General features: G+C 43.8%; 1 protein-coding gene across 2 annotated transcripts in view; it reads right to left on the minus strand.

Moving 5' to 3' along the window:
- The window catches only part of NEBL (nebulette), a 364,159-nt gene that overhangs the window by 236,918 nt on the left and 105,457 nt on the right, over positions 1-21,784 (minus strand). The gene's annotated exons all lie outside the window — the stretch shown is intronic.

The following is a 21,784-nucleotide window of genomic DNA, read 5'->3' on the forward strand; positions in this document are numbered from 1 at the left end:
CAGCAGCCATCTTTCTGTCTTCCTCTTGCTTCACCACCGCTCCATCTGGAAATGTCCTCTCTCTTGGTTTCTATGTCACCGCACACTGCCGGACTGGCTTCTCCCCCTCTAGTTGTTCCTTCTCTGTCTCCTGTGGGTTCCTCTCGGTTTGCCCTTCCCCCTTTCGGGGTTCTTCTCAGGGTGATCTACATCTGGGTGATCACCTGGGTGATCTCAGTGACTCACAGCCGTGGGTGATCGCTACGTGTATGCCGATTACTCCCAAATCTAGCCCGGCGTTCTGTCCTAGATCTCAGACCCCCTGGCATTTCCTCTTGTGTATGTTCCACAGCCACCATAAACTCAACCAGTCTGAAACTCAGCTGTCCAATATCCCACCCCACCTCCAAGACAAGCACCTCCCTCTTATCCACTCTTTCATTTAGAAGTGCCCAGTTGGCCAAGCCAGAAACTAGGAGATAATCTTGCCTCCTCACACAGTCAGTCACCAAGTCCATTGATTCTATCTCCTACATACGCCCCAGATATGTTTACATCTTTCCATCTCCACTGCAATTTTCCCGATAGGCCACATTTTCCTTTCAGGGAAACAGAACGCTTGCCAGTCTTGCCCTTCTGAGCCAGGGTGCCAAAGCAAACATTCTAAAATGCCCGTATGATTACATTACTCCTCTGAGTGAAACCGCTCAACGTCTCCCCATTGATCTGAGAATAAAGTCCAGTCTCCTGTCTTCCGAGGTTCCACGATCGCCCTCTGAAGTCTTCCCGCTCACTCACCACGTTCCACCCATGGAGCTCACCCTTCTCTTTCCCACCTCTTCACCACACGCCGCTCTCCTGGACCAGAATACTCCTCCCTCCTCACGCCCTGCTTCTCTGGCTGACACTTCTTCATCACCTAGGTCCCGTCCTACACGTCACTGTTTCCAGGAGTCCTTCCCATCGTAATTCTCATCCCATTCATCTGTACGCTCCCACGGACATGTGTCCAGCTCGCAGTACAAGGCAAGTTCCGTGGTAGCAAGAACAGGCTGTCTTGCCCCTTGTCAGAGCACGTTCAGCACCTACCGGCGTCCGGCTCCTAATATGACTTCAATAATATGTGTAAATATTTGTGGAAGGAAGAAAAGAAGGAAGAAGGAAAGAAAGGTAGGAGAGAGGGGGAGGTAACAATCAGCCATATGACCAGAGTACGCGATCAAGCTACAGGAAAGCTCCACCATGTTACGTAGTAGATGGTCACACATATGCAAACACACAGGTCCTCCTAGAGGTGAAGTGAGGGGCCTCTGCTCCCTCTGTGTGGGTAAGGGTACAAACCCTGATTCGTGGCTGCCTCCCCCCCGCCCACACTTGGCTGGCACAGGGGGGAGGGGGGCGTGTATCACTAGCTGCTGTGACTCGATCACCACCAAAGCTGTGGTGCTCAGAGCTGTCCCTCCAAGAGCCTCCTCCCTGGCCCCTCTCATTAGTGATGTCCACCCTGCGTCTCTTCCTGTGGTTTCTCAAAAGTCCTCTCCGCCCCACTATTTATACGGCACTATACCTACTCTCCTTGTAGACAGAGACATTAACAGAGCACAATGCAAAGCGCTAGTGCTTTCAAAATCTACCAAGCTTGGGGTGGCCTCGATCATAGGAAATCATGGTGCGCGAAGGACTTCTGGCCGTCAAGAGATCACTTTTCCCACACAGCACTCAGCCTCGTACGGTCTCCTTCGCTTCCGGTTTCCACCTTCTAACCCAGACCACGAACCTAGACAGTCAAGTCTGTTTTGAATGTTGGTCAAAACTAGAGTATGAGGGCGCCTGGGTGGCTCATTTGGTTAAGCGTCTGACTCTTGATTTCGGCTCAGGTCGTGATCCCAGGGTCGTGAGATCGAGCCCTGCCACGGGCTCTGTGCAGACAGTGTGGAGACTACTTGAGATTCTCTCTTTCTCTCTCTCTCTCTTTCTCTCTCTCAAAATAAATAAATAAACCTTTTAAAAAAGTATTCTTTTCAAGGGAGGAGGGCATAGCCCACAAGGTTTCCTCCCTCTATGCACCCTGGAGTCACAGCCTTTGGGTCATCCACACCCTTTGGGGACTACTACTGAACAGTGCTGCTCACAGGGGAAGCTGGATAGATGATTTTGGTATGTTCTGGAATATTTGTACGTCAGTCTTGGACAACTGAACTTCACCGGACTTCCAAATGTAGCAACTATGCCTTGCTATAATTTAAAGCTAAAATAACAATTTAGCACATGTGCTTTTTTTTTTTTTTTCCCGAAATACATTCTGTGGAATAAAGTTTCACAGAGATCTGCAGGGATTCCGCAATGTTTAATTCAAAAATTTTACATATCTATTTTAACTACTTTGAAAACTGTAATGAAAGTCTACCCTCGAATGTGTCACAGGCAGTTTAGCCCGCTGAGACCCTGCTGGTCTAACGGACCAGTTACCTCCGTTTGGGGACAGACAATGGGGGACAACCTGCTCCTGCCTGTTTATGTTTAATTAAGAATCAAACAGGGGTGCCTGGGTGGGGGTGGGGGGTGGGCTCAGTGAGTTAAGCGTCCGACCCTTAGTTTGGGCCCAGGCCATGATCTCTAGGTTGGTGAGTTCGAGCCTTGCGTGTTTGGGATTCTCTGTCTCCTCTCTCTCTCTCTCTCTGCCTCTTCCCCCACTCAGTCTCTCAAAATAAATGAATAGACATTTTTTAAAAAATCAAACAGGACCTTTTAGGTAAATATAATTTTAAAACTAAGCAGAATTTTAAATTAAACAGCACCCTGAGGTGGAACAGTGAACTGTTGGAGGGGCAGGTGCACAACCCGTTACTGCTTCTCTGTGTGCACCTGCATTTCCTCCACACAAGTTCTATCTAAACAAGTTCTAAAAACAAGTTCTACCTGGATATAACGAAACCTCCCTTGCCGCACATACCTCTCATTCTGGGGGTATCATTTCCAAAAACAATCTAATTATTCTCTATCATTTGACTTGACAATGAGAAGAGGCGACAGATCTGAGCTTTAAAGTATACGCGTATAGAGGTGCCTGCGTGGCTCAGTCGGTTAAGCCTCTGACTTCGGCTCAGGTCATGATCTCGCGGTTCGTGGGTCCGAGCCCCGCATCAGGCTCTGTGCCGACAGCTCCGGAGCCTAACGCCTGCTTCGGATTCTGTGTCTCCCTCTCTCTGCCCCTCCCCAACTCATACTCTTGTCTCTCTCTCACTCTCAAACAAAAAAAAAAAAGAAAAAAGAATAAACATTAAAAAAAATTTAAGTACATGCATATAAATAAAATGACACTTTTACAAGCCTGACTCTGGCATCCCATACTGAGTTTTATCTGGTCAAGGGTTACACAGGAAAAAAAAATTTTTTGAAAAGTTTCTGCTGTTTTGTTGTTGTTGTTGTTTTAGAAGATGCACTCTGCCGACCAGGTGGCCAAAGCAGCCACCCTAAAGTGCCGTGCGATTACAGTGAGGACTATAAACACATCGGCAATATTCTGCATTTTTTTTCCCATCCTCAAAGGTTCTGTTAATGGTGGGTTCGTGCGTATATACCATAGCTTTGCCTAAAGGTGCACAACAGGCAGAAATTATGTAAAATTTGACCTGGGAGAAAAAAATCCAATTTACAGTTACTAACCAAAATAATAAATGCTGGGGGAAAGAAGGAATTTCTATTTGAAACTAGTAGGGATCACGAGTAACATAATGGATTTCTCAACACCATGTCTATGTAGTAACATCCACCTGCACTAATCCAACAATATTCCGCTCTGAAGTCATAACCTCAACTCTTCCCTACCCAACACCACAGCCACAAAAAAAAAAAAAAAAAAAAAAAAAAAAAAAAGATGTAGAAATATATTGAGGGCCCAGTGGTCCCTCATGGGATCATACGAACAGCAAAGCAAAGCATTTGCAAATTCATTGATGGTACCGTAGAGTTATTTCTAGCTCTTTCCAAATACTATGTTCAAGTGGTAGTAGGAAGTCTTCCGAAAATAAATGTCTTGAATGGAAATCTTAATGGAAGTAGATCTCTTCACCAGGGCTTACAGGAGGAACATTTTCTCCTTGTCCCTATTAGGGGTCAGTATATAAGATAGAAGCCATGAGGAATGGATGTTCGAAGAGAACCAGGAAAAAGGTAACAACAAAAAAAAAATACAAAAGAAGGGGTGGATGAATTGGTACATTAATAAATTTCCTGGAAAATGAAATGTAACTGTGTAAATGCGGCATATAATACATTGACAGCCTGTGGAAAGATCTGGAGAATACTGTGGAATGTTTAAGCATCATAAATAGAAGTCTCTTAGCTGAAGTACACAGGAATTGGATGAAGTATATGTATCAAACTAGGCTGCCAGCTGCAACAAACCCAGATTTCCATGAAATGCTATAATCAAAATAAAAAGAGAAAGAATCAAGATAATAACAGAAGACAACATCTGAAACAGCAAAGTTAGGTTCTAGAAAGAAGACTTCCAATTTTTATCTCGGAGAGATTTAGCTGATTCAAACAGAGGGAAAGTTATATGCAAACCACTGAGCTGGTCAGAGTGAGAAAAGCAGTGTCAGCAAATCGCAACCTCCACGGACATGGTTAGAAGACGGAACACTCTGGAGAATGTGAACATCCAGGACCTCGCTTTTCATCCAGAGCCGGGGCGGGGGGGGGGGGGGGGGGGGCCATGAGCCCTGAAGCCAGATTTCCTGAGTTTGGACCTGGATCTTCCGCCCGCTCGCTGTGTGCCTTCGGGCAGGTTTCTTAACCTCTCTGGCCTCAATTTCCTCACCTATAAAATCAACACTAGGATAGCACTTCTTGAGCTTAGTCCAAAATGAACACCTGTAAAGCATTTCAATGTTTAGCTCACAGTAAGCACCCAATAAAGTAGTAGTACTTCCTCTTTGCTCTGCACGGCAAAGTGACTTAACCTCGGGACCTCATCACCTTCGTCTATATAGTAAGGATAAAATACTCCTGGTTCTCTCGTGAGGTTGCTGGCAGAACGACATAAAAGACCTTCCCATACGTAAACTACTGTAGGCGTGAGATATCAGTGAGCCACTCAGACATGCAAAGTCAAGGTCTTTATGAGTTTATTTATTGTAAATTGTGCATTAACACAGTGGTTCTCGCACAGGACTTTTGGTAACAGGCAAGGTCGGGAGACATTTTTGACTGCCTTTGGTTTAGGCCAGGTGGTGGGGTAGTGCATACTGTTGGCATCTAGTGAGTAGGGTGCTGGGAAACATCCCACAACGCACAGAACAGCACCTGCACCCCAACAAAGGCGTGTCCTGTCCGAAAGTCAATACTGCTGAGGCAGGACAGCCCTAAATAACAGATATAAATCTCTAACACGAGAGGAGGCCACTAATATTAAAACTGCCAGCTCTTTCTAACCAATCTGGTATCTTCGTTTTCACTGGCAAAGTCAAACAACGCCCCCCCCCAACACACACTTCCCCCAAATCCTAGGCCACGCCGTGGGTCAATTACTCCTGTCTGAGCCTTCTCCCTCATGAGCACTTAATTCTTCCCTCTGTAGCTTTTTGTTGACTTGACCGCGTTAAAGTGCCACTCAAACTAGAAAGTGCGAGAGCAGAATTCAGGTGTCAAAATAATTTGTTATTACATCATCATTTCCTTATGGGCCCTGTGCAGGAAAGAGTTACCACAGCAGGCCTGAGCGCTCTGTGTGAAAAGCTAGCTTACAAGGTTGGTCCTTGGCCGGTTTCTAAGAACTTGGATTTGGGGACGGTTCCCACCACCATTAACGGATAACACTGTGCCTAAGCTGTTTGTGCAAACAGTATGGTTTATGCTCAACATTTGCTTTCCTTCTGGGAGTCTGGCATTTGAGTACCTACTAGGCAAAAGGTGTCTCTGTGAATGGCCGCCAGTGAAAGTCCTAGGAACTAAGTCTCTAATGAGCTGCGTTGGTTGGCAACATTTGACACGTGTTGTCACAACTTGTTGGTGGGGGAATTAAGTGCATCCTGTGTGACTCTTCTGGGAGAGGACTCTGGAAGCTTGTTTCTGCTGTCCTCTGGCCTCGGCACCATATGTCTTTTCCCTCTGCTAATTTTGCTTTGTATCTTTTCACTGTAATAAATCATAGCCATGAGTATAACTCTGTGTTGAGTCCTAAGAGACCTGTTCAAGAATCATCAAACCTGGGGGTGTTCTTGGGGACCCCCAACATACGACTCGTTGTTCCTAACAACACATCATTCCTGAAAGAAAAATGATATTAGCATTTTTAATATATTATCTACTTTAAGAAAAAGCCATTTTATCTCTTAAGAACATTTAAAAGGCCGAAGTTCAGGGACATCTGGGGGGCTCAATCAGTTGAGCACCTGACTCTTGATTTTGGCTCAGGTCATGACCCTTCGTGGGATCGAGTCCCGCGTCAGGCTCTGCACTGAGCACGGAGGCTGCTTAAGATTCTCTCGCCCCTTCTGCCCCTCTCCTCTGCTCACACTCTCTCTCTCTCTAAAAAAAGTTTAAAAATAAAAGTCCAAAGTTTGGACTTCCCGTTATTAAAAGCTGGCTTTTCAGCCCTGCCTTCCTGAATTAGATCAGGACCTAATGACTTTGCTTTGGGCCATCTTTTCATGCTCCACTCTTAACTAAAGATCCAAGGACCATGATCATAATGGTTTTGGACAGTGGGGAAATGACAGAAAGTTTAAACACAATTTTGAGTATTTCTCCCAAATCGGAACAACTCCATTCTTTCATATCATTGAAAACATCTTCAAAAAATAAAACATTTCAAAATAAATCTGAGAGAGATTATCTTCTGTGAATTTATTTATAAAGGATGCACTTCAGCAAGAGAGAAAATAACTCCAGAAGAACAAGCTGAAATGCAAAAGGGAACAGTAAAGAAAATAAAATGATAAGTGCACACGTACGCATTGTGTGGAATAGTAACGATGTCTATTATTTGGGTTTGGGTTTTTTTTTTTTTTTTAAGGAAAAAGCTTAAAAAAAGAAAAAGCAAAAATACTGGACAATCAGATTGAGAAGGTAGTCTGAGAATTAAAGCATTCTAAGGTCCTTCCATTCTTCATAAGAAAGGTTAGGATCTTACTGGATTTTAGGCTGTCCTTAAGTAAATGTGATAATACTCTAAGGGTAATCACAAAGAATGAAAAATCGTACACAAAGTCAAGTCCTATGGAAAGGGAAAATCAAATTTTAAAAAAGTACTAAAATGCTAACTCAATAAGATAAAAAACAAAGAGAACAGAAAGAAAAGAAGTACAGAAGAAACAAGACAAATACACATTTGACCACTGGGAGAAACAATTCAATAATCACAAAAATATCAATGAGTTAAAAACACCAGCTGAAAGACCCAGAGTCCTATTTTTAGCTCTCCTATAAAAGAGCTGTATCCGTTTGAGACAAAATACACTTTAAAAGTAAAGGCATTATTGGGGCACCTGGGTGGCTCAGTTGGTTAAGTGTCTGACTCTTGATATCAGGTCAGGTTGTGATCTCACAGCCCCGAGATCAAGCCCCGAGTCGGGCTCCACTCCGAGCGTGGAGTCTGCTTGGGATTCTCTCTCTCCCTCTCTTCCTGCGCCTCTCTTACTCATGCTCTCTCTCTCTCTCTCAAAATAAAGAAATAAACATTTTATAAAGAAATAAAGGCATTATGAAGACTGGAAACACTACAGTGATAAAGGTCCAATGCACGAAAAAAATACGTATCATCCTAAATACAAACGTACCCAGTATCGGTCTCAATCAGTTGTTTAAAACATGTGTGTGCGCATGTATATTTAGAGAGAAAGGGGGAGGGGAGCGCACATGGACACGCAGGGTGCAAAATCGATAGGGGGAAGACTGGCATACCCACCAACGTGGTGAGAGGTTTCAACATCCGATCTTTCCCAATTATTTCTAGGTCAAGCAAGGAGACACAAAATCAGTGAATGCATCAGACATGGGGAGTATGGAATTCGTGACGATAATATTGGTGATGTCTCCACACAGGGGTGGCATTCCGCCGACTCAACAACCGGTCCCCCCTAAGCACTCATCCATCAAAAACATCTCAGGGCACGTTCAGCCGTGAGTTACTGGCAGGACTGAGCAGCGCGTACTGATGACCCCCAGCCTGCCTCCAAGCGCTCCCACGAGCAGGAAAACGCAGAGGCCAACGTGTGCCACAGGGAGTGAGCAGAACCAGAAAAGGAAAGGAAAACTCTCTCTGTTGGGATACGGACTCTATTACATAGACCCCCTACTCCCTCCGACGGAGCTTCCCTGAGGATGCTTGCATTTGAACCCGGACGTAGTGAGAAATGGCAACAGAATGAAACTGGGAGCAGACAGGCAAGCTGAAGAGGGGGAGAGGGGGAAGAAGGCGAGAAAGACTGTAACCCCAGACCAGGACCAACCGTCACCTGCTCAATCAGAAACAAGCGCTAGCCACCTTCAGGAAGAAAAAGCGTTGAGCGCCAGGGGCCCCTTTAAAGAGCTTCGCGTTCTGCCCAGAGAGCTTTCTGATGGCAAAGGGCCAACAGGAAGAAGCGCACGAGGACACACGAGCCAGGCCCAGCTGTGGAGGCCGGACCAAGGCACCCCGACGCCTGAAGGGGTAGGGGACCCCGGGAGTGGACGAGATGGAACAGCTTCAGACTGAAATCTGAACTGGTGCGTTTACATCTAGGTTGCGCGGTGTTCTCCCAAAAACTAAAATGCTAACAGATTTGTTTAAGGAAGGCCTCCTCCAATGCCTAGAAAATCGGAACTGAAGCCAGCACCAGGCTGCCACGGCAAGAATGGAAAACAGCGGCGCCCTCTCCTTGGCAAACGCTTTTCCCGCCTGAGCACACTTTGCCAGACACATCAGACAGTTTCCCGGGGCCATCTTCCTTCCCCGCTGGAGCCCAAACCTCAGAAAGCCTGGACATCCAAAGGCCAGGGGCTGGGCTCCCTCACCCCGTTCTCCAAGGCAAAGCGTGTGTGCGCGCACGTTCCTAGTCTTCGGGTAGATTCCATTCCCCAGGGAGTATCTTCAAATTCACAATCATTGCATTGGAAAGGTTTGGTTCGTTAAAGAGCCATAAGGCAAAATAATACATGAGGGGAGAAAACCTGGAAGTTTTTCCCTTGAAAAACATTCCCAGGAAATTCTCAATTAATAATTCTCAAAAACAACCCTACTGGGGTTACCTTTTCCGGTGTGTAAAACTGTATAAGTAAAAAAAAAAAAAAAAAAAAAAAAAGTTCTCATGAAATGTTTTAAGACTCCGATGGTAACCTGAGTAAATCAACAATTTTACGTTACTTCTGCTGATATTCCAGATTAAGGACTGTGCAGGGAATCACCAGTTAATGGGTAGAGACACTTTAAGATATCTTTTTTACATGTTGGGGTCCATCTGGGCATTTTCTACCTACTAGAAAATTTGTTAGTTTACCATGAGCACTATTCAACATCAACCAAAGACACGTCTACTCCAGACATTCTTCAGGATCTTGGGGTTTAAATGCACCGTTTGCTATCTTCCTGTGTCACCGATGCGATGTCTGTATGTAAATTTCCTTCCACGGCCATCATCTCATTCTTAATTCTTCCGCTAATCTTCCCTGTAAGCACCTCCATAAACAACTCACACATAATGCTCTGGTTGCAAAACATCAATTTTATGATAAAAAAAAAAAAAAAAAGAGCGAATTAGAGGAAGTAAATGGGGAATGCTCTTCCGAAAGGAGGCTTATGAGAGCTGCGGGTAGATCACATAAAAGCGAAAAATGGATTATGATAATGCAGGCTTCTCACACATGAAATACAAGCCCGAGCTGACAGGAGGTCCAGAATGCAAACCCCTGGCTCTCTAAAGGGCAGTCGATAACCTGTCTAACAATTTACCAAATTCTCTTGCTGGCTGGAAGGGTCAAAGAACTTGCCACCTTTTGATTTCCTTCCTCCGCGGGACTCCATTGTAACTTCTACTGCGTGTTTACAAAAGAAGGCATTATCAAAGGGATTACACGGTAACCTGACCTCCCACACCGTGAAGTGCTTATCAGCTATTGGAACATGTCACCTAGATTTTGAAGAATGGTATAAAAGGTGAGAAATTAATACATGCACACGCATGGGCACACACACACACACACACAAAGAGGTTGTTTAAGAAAAATATGAGCTCTTGGAGGACAGTCTATTCCCCAGACTGTCGCTGATACTGGCTGAACAGCTCTGTGATTTGTGCCCAGAACATCAAATGCCACAGGTGATCATGGCCAAGAATACATGCAGATTCGGGACTCAAGTATCTAAGACATTCTTAGAGTCTGAAAAATATTAAAAACCGGGTTTAGAGGAAAACCACCTTTGGAACACAGAAAAGATCACATTATATTCCTATAATAATAAATATAGCACCTGTTCAAGTGCTCAGTAACAATAAAATAATTACTTCAGGCCTGAAGAAGGGGGAAAAGAATCAAATGATTCTGTTTTTAAGAAAAGGCCTATAGGGGCGCCTGGGTGGCGCAGTCGGTTAAGCGTCCGACTTCAGCCAGGTCACGATCTCGCGGTCCGGGAGTTCGAGCCCCGCGTCAGGCTCTGGGCTGATGGCTCAGAGCCTGGAGCCTGTTTCCGATTCTGTGTCTCCCTCTCTCTCTGCCCCTCCCACGTTCATGCTCTGTCTCTCTCTGTCCCAAAAATAAATAAACGTTGAAAAAAAAAAAAATTAAAAAAAAAAAAAAGAAAAGGCCTATATACAACTCAAAATGTAATATCCCACCCAGCTGCATATTCTCCATAAAAATGTTACAGACTCACAGATAAATGTTTGGCCCAAATGCAAGCCAAATAAATCCTGGGGAACTAATAATGAACAATTGTAAGAAGAAGACCCAACACTACGCTGCCTCCGTGCTCAAGGCAGACGTCACTGATCACGCCGCTCCGTCTGAAGGATCCAGAAAAGAACCAACATTCTTCTCAACACAGAGCACCAGGCAACCACTGCCAAACATCCTAGACCTCAGGCTCAATCGGCTTGCTACCAGCAGACTCTACTTCTTTGACCATTGGCAGATCCGTTGTTTCCTAACTTTTCAGGCTATTAAAGTAATATCAAGAAACTAAAATCTACGTTAAGCATTGGCCTCCACTCTGCAATTAGGGAAATATTCTTACAGAGCAGGGGAACTCTTCAACACACTTCGATGCATTCAGTTCTAAACTGTGTACAATAAATTCAATTTTCTTATTTTTTTAATGTTTATTCATTTATTTTGAGACAGAGAGAGAGCGTGAACAGGGGAGGGGCAGAGAGAGAGGGAGACACAGAATCTGAAGCAGGCTCCAAGCTGTCAGCACAGAGCTCGACGCAGGGCTCGAACTCATGAACCACGAGATCACGACCTGAGCCGAAGTCGGACGCTTAGCCGACTGAGCCACCCAGACGCCCCCTACCCCAAATTCATTTAACGTGGTTTCAGAATAAGCAGACTGAGGGAAAACAAAAGAAATCATACCAAAATGGGGATCTTTCACACCAGGATGTGTTAAAGAAAATGAACTCAATGTCATCTATAACATCATCAAGTGCTGTGTTCCCGCCTGTCCCTTCTGCCTCTTCTAACAACGCCCTGAGCAAGCCACATTCCTTCCCTAGGTACCTGAAGGCACGACCTAACCACAAAGTAGATCAACTCTTCTTTAAATGTACTTTTTTCCCAGCTATGTGATTGTATAATTGAACTAACACCCAAGAGGCCATTATTCTACTGTGCCCAGTGCCAAGTATGAAGAGAAAAATGTGCAGCTTTAAATGTTTTCATCACAGGTTAATGGCATGAGAAGGAAAGAAGGATTCTATGCAAGGTCTGAAGTAAGTTTGGCGTCTTAAAAGAAACATAATTATTGCCTTCAAAGTTGTACATATCAGCTTCAATATGTCTGACTCACACAACTTCAACAGAGTTGCCGCAAAAGGCAAACCAAGCGCCTCCCACCCAAAGCCCAAGGGAATTTTTTTTTTTTGAGAGACAGAGAGAGAGAGAGAGAGAGAGAGAGCACTGACACAAGTGGGGGAAGGGCAAAGGGAGAGAGAGGGAAAGAATCCCAAGCATGCTCCACAGTCAGCATGAGCCTGACAGAGGGCTCGATCCCACACCCCTGGGATCATGACCTGAGCTGAAATCAAGAGTTGGACACTCGACCTACTGAACCACCCAGGTGCACTGGGAATATTTTTAAATGTACATACATATGTATATTACACACACTCACACACACACACACACACACACACACACACACACACAGTGTTAGTTGTTTAAAAGAATAAAAGCACCGGCAGAGTGAAGATTAAAGACACCTTAGTTGAAAGTCACCAGACAGGGTCAGATTAATAAGGAAAGGGGGCTCTGGATATGTCCCCAGGGCCACTCCAGGCTATTGACAACCGAGTTCAGACCAGCTCCTCAGGCTCCTTCCCTTCTCCATTTACTCCCTGTACACAGCATATTCCCGGGGCTCCACCAGAGAGGTATTTACCCCACGCAGACACCTAGGCCTGTCTCTGAAGAAAATGAGAGGTGAACCTCTGGACAAATCCTGTCTCAAGGCCTGTGATGAGAAGGACAGGCCATGAGGTGACCTGTGGACATCTACATGAGTCACGGTGTCAGAGAGGAGAGATATTCTAAAACAGCCAACCCACAGAGCACAGCCCTCCTTGCTTATGTTTGTTTCTCTGTTGTTAGTTTATTCCTGGACTTTGAGTCTCCACCGTAACTGGCCCCATCTGTGCACCCGGGAAGCTGGTGGGGTGACCTCCCTGGTCACGCCCAGCCTGCAGAAGGCCACAGGTGCCATTCTCTCTCCAGGGTAATCCCTGCTGTGGACTCAGACCCCCCAAGTGCCATGGAGACCCAGGCCAGCTTCCTATACTCTTCAGCCTCCTCTTCCATCATCAAAATGGACAGACAGCCAACGAGTCCCAATTGTGTAAGAAAACCCAACGGTAAGAAAGAAATGGACAAAAACGTAAAGATGAGAGTATGTCTATGTGTGCACACAAGAGAACACAGCTACCCCTGGAGGAAATGCAATGCATGCGTAAGGACTCTGAAAATCATCCCGGAAAATATTATATTGTATTACACAGAATATTACAAGAATCAAGTTGCAGCAACATCAACATCAAATTGCTATGGATCACAAATGCCAACGAGTTGCTAGAAGATTTAAAAAGAAAAATGTACTTGAAATTAATGACTCACATGGACGGGGAAGTGGGGGGGAGGGGAGCTGACTACAAAGGAACATGAGGAGAGAATTCTTTGGAGTATGGAAGTGTTCTGTATTTTGATCATGGTGGTGGCCAATCAACTACCCGCACATGTCAAAACTCACAGGACCATACTCCAAAAAGAGCAAATTACACTCTACCTAAAATTTTTAAAGTGAATTTAAAAACATATGGATGTTGGGCCCCCCGGGCGGCTCAGTTGGTTGAGCATCCAACTCTTGATTTTGGCTCAGGTCACAATCCCAGGGTCATGGGAGGGAGCCCTGTGTCGGGCTCTGTGCTGAGTGTGGAGCCTGCTTGGAATTTTCTCTCTCTCTCCCTCTCTCTCTCTCTCTCTCTGCCCCTCTGCCTCTCTCTCTCTCTCTCTCTCTCTCTCTCTCTCTCTCTCTCTCAAATAAATAAATAAATAAATAAATAAATAAATAAATAAAATGATGTTGAAATAAGATAGCCAATAGAGAAATTCAATAATGGGATAAATACGTGAACGAGTTATCTTCAAGATAAATTAGAGAGGAAAAAAACTCGCCAAAAAATAAAGAGATGGGCAGTATGAGAGAAAAACTAAGAAATCTGTAAACAAGTCCATTTAACAGGAGGTTCAGAAACAAAGAAGAGAGTAAATGAAATGTCCTTCAGCTCTAAGGACAAACTAAGCGTCCAGCCCAAAAGCAAAAATATCCCTACAAAATGTACCCGTAGTGAGACTTCAGATTTCTAAAAATAAAGAAAATCAGCGGAAAGCTTCCAGTAACACACAAAAAAAGGATGAAGTGTTGTTGGGTTTTGTGTGTGTGTGTGAAGTTATGACACCATCAGTCTTCTCTTTCACAAAATTTTGAGGGAAAACAGTTTTATACCCCGTCAAACTCTGAGGATGAAAACATGACCTTTTCAATCAAGCAGACACTCAGATCTGCAACCCATCTTTTTAAAATATAATACGGGACATTTTTCCTGATAACAAGAAGATTCAAGATACACCAAATTCAACGGCAGCTGAGAATGACCTAACAAAGTTAGTTTTCAAAATTCTGACTAGGGCCCACAGTAAGAAAGGCATCTTACCTGCCAGCCCGGTACTAGAACAAAGTAGAAAATGGTGGAGGAGGACTTTTTTTTTTTTTTTTAGCTGTTTATTTATTCATTTTGAGAGAGAAAGAGAGAGTGAGAGCATGAGTGGTGGAAGGGCAGAGAGAGACAATCCCAAGCAGGCTCCATGCTGTCAGCACAGAGCCCGACGCGGGGCTCGATCCCATGACCCTGGGATTGTGACCTGAGCCAAAATCAAGAGTCGGACGCTTAACTGATTGAGCTACCCAGGCACCCCCATTAAAGAATTCTGACTTTGGACTAGATTTTGCTTACTCATGAGATCCAGGAAATTCAGACAAGGAAAATGACTTGAATGTTTTGCTCAATTAAAAAAACAAAACTTTAGGGGCACCTGAGTGGCTCAGTCAGTTAAGCGCCAGACTCTTGATCTCAGTTCAGGTCATGATCTCATGGTTTGTGGGATCGAACCCCGTGTCGGGCTCTGCACCGACAGCACAGAGCCTACTTGGGATTCTGTCTTCCTCTCTGTCACTTCCTTGCTTTCTCTCTCTCTCCCTCGTTCTCACAAAAATAAATAAATAAACATTAAAAAAACAAACCTTAATGACTTTCTGTCTGAATTTTCGGGTTCTAAATTAGTGACGTTCAATTTAATGAGGTGTTATTTAGTAACTATTTGAAAAGATTGTAATGGTTGGTATTAAATAATTCCGATTTTAATCACCTTAGTGATTACTGACCTTTTAAGTAACTGATTTTCCCTCCTATCCCCAGCTCCAAAATATCCATTACAGCTTTCATAGTCAGATGTCTTTTCCGGACTCTGAATAACCTGCCAGCTTCATTCTAGAGCTACAGACGCTCCGTGAGTCAAAAGCTTACAAAGATTCAGTACTACGATAGTGAAGACTGAATAAAGATGATGCCATCATGCCATCCTTGCCAATGGAACCGAGGGAAGATTCAGACTACGTGGAAAAAGCCATGGAGGAAAAAATTTTTAAAAAGGAGAATGTTTTATTTGAAGGAAAAATTGCTTTTACTAAAAACAAAAAACACAACGCAAAAGGTGATACTAACTTCGTTTATGGCCTCTTATTGCCAGCCTTCAGCTCATTCTTCAATCCACTTAATTTAAAATAACTGGAAGGATACTTACATATAGAGCCATGCTGCATTCTCTTGACTACGAGAGATCCAACACTAATAATAGCTTACATTTACCGAGCATTTACTATGAAGTTAGGCACTACTCCAAGGATCTGTGTTCAATATCTCAATTAATTCTCCCAAAGACTTTATGAGGTAGGTACTCTCACCACACAGCTAGGAAGTGTTGGATCCCGAAAAGTACCACAAGTCTGCCCACCACTGGTGTGTGTACTCGAATTAGGTCAGTCTGGCTTAGGAGAGCAGATTGTTAAATTCTGGGGAATTTTGTGGGCAGTTGCTAAATACACCATTGAAAAAAATTAAATGATGTAAACTTAAGAGTTAAATAAATTCTAATCCCAGCAAAGTTAAGGAGTGCCTGGGTGGCTCGGTCGGTTAGGCATTCAACTCTTTCTTGGTTTCAGCTCAGGTCATGATCTGGCGGTTTGTTGAGTTCAAGCCCTGAGCTGGACTCTGACCATCAATGCAGAGCCTGCTTGGGATTCTCTCCCTCTCCTGCTCTCTCTGCCCCTCCCCTGCTCTCTCTCTCTCGCTCTCTCTCTCTCTCAAAATAAATAAACACAAAGTTAATAAATACCCAAATCTCATCACTTCCTAATCACACGACTACATCTTTTATTTCTGCACCCTTGGTGCTACCTACACCTACTGTATCTATAAGGGAAAACTACGGAATGTACGTTATTGTGTATCTCTTTCCAACCCCATGTTCTGTAATATCAGGCTGGTGTCTTAAAATTAAGCATGGTGGTTGTATTTTCACCACACAAAAAATGGCAACCATGGCCAATTAGGCCTTCTGTTCTCCCCCAGAGCTGGGTATTAAACATTTACCAGCACCCACCCCACCCCCCCCGCCCAGATTCCTCCTGCAGACCACAGGCTCCTGACGCAACAATGTGCTCTGTCACCTGATAAACATTACACATTACTTTTGATTAACAAAAACAAATGGCTTTTCACAGGGAGGCTCTGTTTTCACTCAGAAAATTACACCACATGAAAAGTAAAAGTAGTTCACTCCATTGAACCATTTAATTAAGTCCTCAGAGGAAGACTTTGCTTTCTGGTTCAAAAATAACATTTCCCCAAGAAAAAAAGTGGGGGGCGGGGGGAGGTGGGGGGGGAGAGACTGCTCTGTAAACAAACAGACAAAAAAGAATACGTTTCTACCAGTATCTTCCTGGAACCTACTTAACCACTTCTACCAACGACTTAAATCTGACCGAAGTACTTATTCCCAAATACAGTAAATCTTGTACATGTCTTCAAAAGGGTCTGAGACCGTAGCTCCGACTGGCCCTTTCCTCCTGAGATCATAGCTCACATGTACCCTCTCCTCACTCCATACGATCACCCTTCCGTCCGATGCTTCGCATCCAACAGATGGTTAGAGCCATTTTTGATGCTTTTCTTCTTTCAATAAAATGGAACGCCACCAACCACTTGTCTATCTACAAAGAGACAGCACTCGACATTGACTAATTTAGAAGCAGCCTTGTCAGAATTTTGAAAGCCTGCAATCATAAAAATCCAAGATCTTCAAGTGTGCTTTCTATGCACAATGAATGAGATAATTAGCTCCTTTCCTTGAATACTTAACTTTCCCATGTAAGAGGGACAGCTGCGAGAGATCATTCTTCAAAATTTAATTTTCTCTAACAAAATAACATGCATGTGACTCCTATCTGTGCACACAGACCCACATATATGATTAAAAGAATTATCTTATTAATTTATTTATAAACTAGATTTTCTTTCTCCTCAAAAAAAAAATTGCGGATGGGAATATCGTAAATGGAAATATTTTACTATCATCACCTTTCCTACTGAGAGGCTTGCAAATGTTGTAACTGTCACTCCTCGGTAAAATATCTGCTAAGTCAGAACACGGAGGTCTCTCGAACCTTCAGTCTTCCAACAGCTAATTATTAGGTATCTGATAACAATATCGTTATATTTATTCAACACAGATGCATCAGACCATGTTATCATATGTGTATGATTAGGTATTTGTTTTCTATTATCACCAAATATCATAAATAAAAATAGTTGCCCAAGATCAGGCCGGGAGGAGAGAATTAATTGTCAAGTGAGTTCAGTACACATCCTGACCCACTAGTCTATACCACAATATGCAGGCCACCTTCTGAAGCGGCTTCCTACAGAACTGCTTTGAAAGAAGGTAAGATATTTCTTCACACGGAAAGCTGATGTTGGAGAACATGATTGCAGGCCTGTGTTTCCCTAAACAATGCTTCATGGAACACAAACTCCATGGAAGGTTTAAAAAAAAAAAACTGTGGTTTTAAAAAAGGGGGGTACTGCTCCGTCATCAAATATAATCGGGCAATAGAGAATGAAGAACTTTGGGGCACCTGGGTGGCGGTTATGCGTCTGACTTAGCTCAGGTCATGATCTCAAAGTTCGTGAGTTCGAGCCCCGCGTCGGGCTCTGTGCTGACAGCTCAGAGCCTGGAGCCTGCTTCGGATTCTGTGTCTCCCTCGTTCTCTGCTCCTCCCCTGCTCACACTCTGTCTCTGTCTCAAAAATAAATAAGCATTAAAAAATAAATAAATAAATAAATAAATAAATAAATAAATAAATAAATGAAAATTTGTTTAAAAAATTTAAACACTGTCTTTACTGCAGGACTTCTCAGATTTGGCCCTCTTCCGCCAGGAACATCTTACACGATTGCTATTCTTCAGAACGCATCCAGAGACATGCTCATTTATCAGCACGTTAGCCTAAGTAGGTAGATTGGAAAGCAACGTTTAGAAGAACAGAAAACAGGTTTGTTCATGTGACTGTTCGCAGATTCTTTCCTCAGCTCTGAGATTTCCAGCACGATGCATTTGCCTTGGCTTTCCCTTGAATGTGCTCTGCCTGATGGCTGAATGGCCAACACCTATCCACCCCTCGGGGTCCCGTTCAAGTGCCCCCATTCCCAAACTCTTCTCTGCCCGCCCCCCCCCCCCAGCCCTCCAGTCACATACTCAAGGCAGCACTCTTGGAACTCACATTAAACAACCCACCGTATCAGCACTTGTGGCCCAAACCGCTTCCTGCCGGGAGGAAAGGAGCTTCCAAAAAATACTGAATGAAGAGACGAGTGAACAGCTCACTACTGGAAGCCGGTGAAGAGAAAAAGGTGAAACGGGCTTGAAATACAGACATCCTGGTTAGAGACTATTTTGCTGAAAGGAAAATAAAGCTCTTCTCTCTCGGTACACCCGGATTATCGCCGGCTTCCATCAGTTGTTAAAATTGACACTGTATCTTTAAAATTCCTTACAATTATCCCTTGGACTCTGAACCATGCGTTTAAATTCGGTAAGCTTTTTATGGTTTCTAAATTGCAGGAAACACTATGGCCAATTAAGAGAACCCAAAAATTCACGCTCAGAGATTAAATCTGGCCACTCACGTATTAAACAAATGACAATTCGTTGAAAATTTTCATTTGCACGTTGAAAGACACATGTTCCTTCTCTTTAAGGGAGTCACAATCCTGGCAGCACTAACTGCTAACGACTGAAAACCCACCAAAAAGTGCTACTAGCCTCAGTACTCACAAACTCACTAGACACGAAGAAACACTGTGCATGTCCAACTTCTTAAAAAAAAAAAAAAAAATGAATCCTCCTGGGCCAAGAAAGAAAGGCAGATATGTGACTTGCCATTCGCTTCCTACCTGTAAAATCTTTGTATGAACCTAATTTTACTAGGTTTTATTATTTGCCACTTCTTTTTAATCATTAAAGGGGGAAACGTCCATTTTGGGTGGAGAAATCATGAACAAAGCGATGACCGAGGCATCCCTTGTCAAAATGTTGGCCAGTGCTTGAACGGATCGCATCCTCTCTGGGAGGTTTATTTCCAAGGACAGTATCCAGGCAGGCACTCGATAAGGGGATTGGGGCAGAAGGCAAAAAAATATCTACAGGACTCCGCAATGCTTTAGTTATTTCAAAGAAGAATCTATCAAGAATGCAACTCACGTTTCTCTTACACTCACTGAATAACAGATCTCTGGGGCGCTGGGCAGTTTAGTCAGTTAAGCATCCGACTCTTGGTATCGGCTCAGGCCGTGATCTCACTATCGTGAGATCGAGCCCCAAGTGGGGCTCCACGCTTCGAGTGGAGCCTGCTTGGGATTCTCTCTCTCTCTCTCTCTCTCTCTCTCTCTCTCTCTCTCTCTCTGTCCCTCTGCCCCTCCCCCACTCAAGCATGTGCACACTCTCTTTCTCTCAAAATAGATTTTTAAAAAACTTAAAAAAAAAAGAACAGATTTCTTTGTATTTAATACCTTCCCCAGTGAAGCCATAGAAAAAAATATTTTTTAATATACTCCACTTTGTCCCACAAATAAGTTAGAGATGAAGTAAACATTGGCTAAGTTCATGGCAGGACCCAAACAATATGCTGGTGTTTTATGGAAATCTAGAACCAAAGCAGCCTCAAGAACTATTGTATGAATCAGAGGACATGATTCTGTGACCTTGACCAAATCACTTCATCTCAAGAGGTTCCCTTTCCTCATATTGTAAAGAGAGACTGTAATACCTTCCCCACATGCCTGAGTGATGTGGTCAGAGGCCATCCACTGAAATAAACCATGAAAGGATGTATAAATTTCAAGTGGTCCGCACTTTGCCAAGAGGCCGCTTCCAGCCCACAAAGATACTGCCATCTAGCTTTTAAGCTTCCCTCCTTTGTGGGGTTACACAAGCACCATAGAATATTTATACAACAGATGAATCCAGAATCTACTCGACAGGAGACTTCTGCATGTCACATTATCAACGTATTTCGATGCAAAATCAGCAGCTTTCCAAGACAGAAATTTCCACCGTGGCAGCTTCACCAAGAGGAACATCCTGCACTGAATTCTTACAGCATCTCTTGGCGTTCGCATGGGCACTTTCAATGCTGTTGTCTTCCCCTCACGCGCTGTTCTGAAAGAGTTGGTATCCCATCAGTCACTGTGACAGCCCCACGTTACAGATCAATGTAATTTGTTTATTGACTTCTGAATACCAAATTCCTCCGAAGAGAGTCACAGATCCACAACATGCTGGGAAAACATGGCCGCAAAACATGTAAATACAGACGTGCCCTGACAGCTCTCGACGGCTGCTACTCAGAAAATCTCCCAGAGTGCACTTCTTCCTTCAGGGGCCATTCCACTCTTGAGCATGATAAATTTCTTACAAAACAGAAACAGAACAAAAAACTAGGTAACGGCACAACAGATTTACTGCCACATGAGTTTTAAAAGCACAAAAGTGGTAAAGATGTAAATTAGTCAGGGTTCTCCGGATAAACAAATCAACAGGAGATTGGTTATATATGAGATTGACATACACACATGGGAAGAGAGATTTATTTTAAGGAATTGGCCAAGTCTGAAATCTGCAGACTGAAGAGCAGGCTGGAGACCCAAGGAAGAGTTAAATATTGCAGAATTCCTCCTTCCCTGGGAGACCTAGTCTTTCTTTTGAGGCCTTCAACTGATTGGATGAGGCTCACCCACACTATGGAGGGTAATCTGCTTTACTCAGAGTCCACTGATCTCAATGTTAATCTCATCTAAAAAAATGCCTTCATAGACCATGGGGGAGGGGAAGGAAAAAAAAAAAAAAAAAAAGCTAGGGAGAGAGCCAAACCATAAGAGACTCTGAAAACCTGAGAATAAACTGAGGGTTGATGGGGAGTGGGAGGGCGGGGAGGGTGGGTCATGGGCATTGAGGAGGGCACCTGTTGGGAGGAGCCCTGGGTGTTGTATGGAAACCATTCTGACAATAAATTTCATATTAAAAAAATAATAACAAATAAATAAATAAATAAAGCCTTCATAGCAACATCCAGACTGCTGTTTGACCAAAAACTGAGTTCTGTGGCCTGGCCAAGGTGACTCACAAAATTAAGCCCCACAGTTGCTTTTCATATTGGGGGTATGTTTTTCACCGTACAGGTAGCTACTGTCTATCAGACTCACCCCACGCAGGGTCTAGGACCCCCTGCTTTACACTTTCAGAGAAGATATTTTATCAGTTTGTTAGGTATTTGAATGAGAACCGAGTAAATTTACTTATTCTGACCAAGCACCTAAGAAGATCGCTTATAAATCAGAAACAAATCTAATGACATTGTGTGGGATACCACGCCCCTCCGGTGCCTAGGATGTCATCTGTGCAACCTTTACACCTGTGCTTCGACTACCCCTCTCACTCC

Source organism: Felis catus, chromosome B4 (assembly GCF_018350175.1).
Source record: "Felis catus isolate Fca126 chromosome B4, F.catus_Fca126_mat1.0, whole genome shotgun sequence".
Classification (NCBI taxonomy): Eukaryota; Metazoa; Chordata; class Mammalia; order Carnivora; family Felidae; genus Felis; species Felis catus.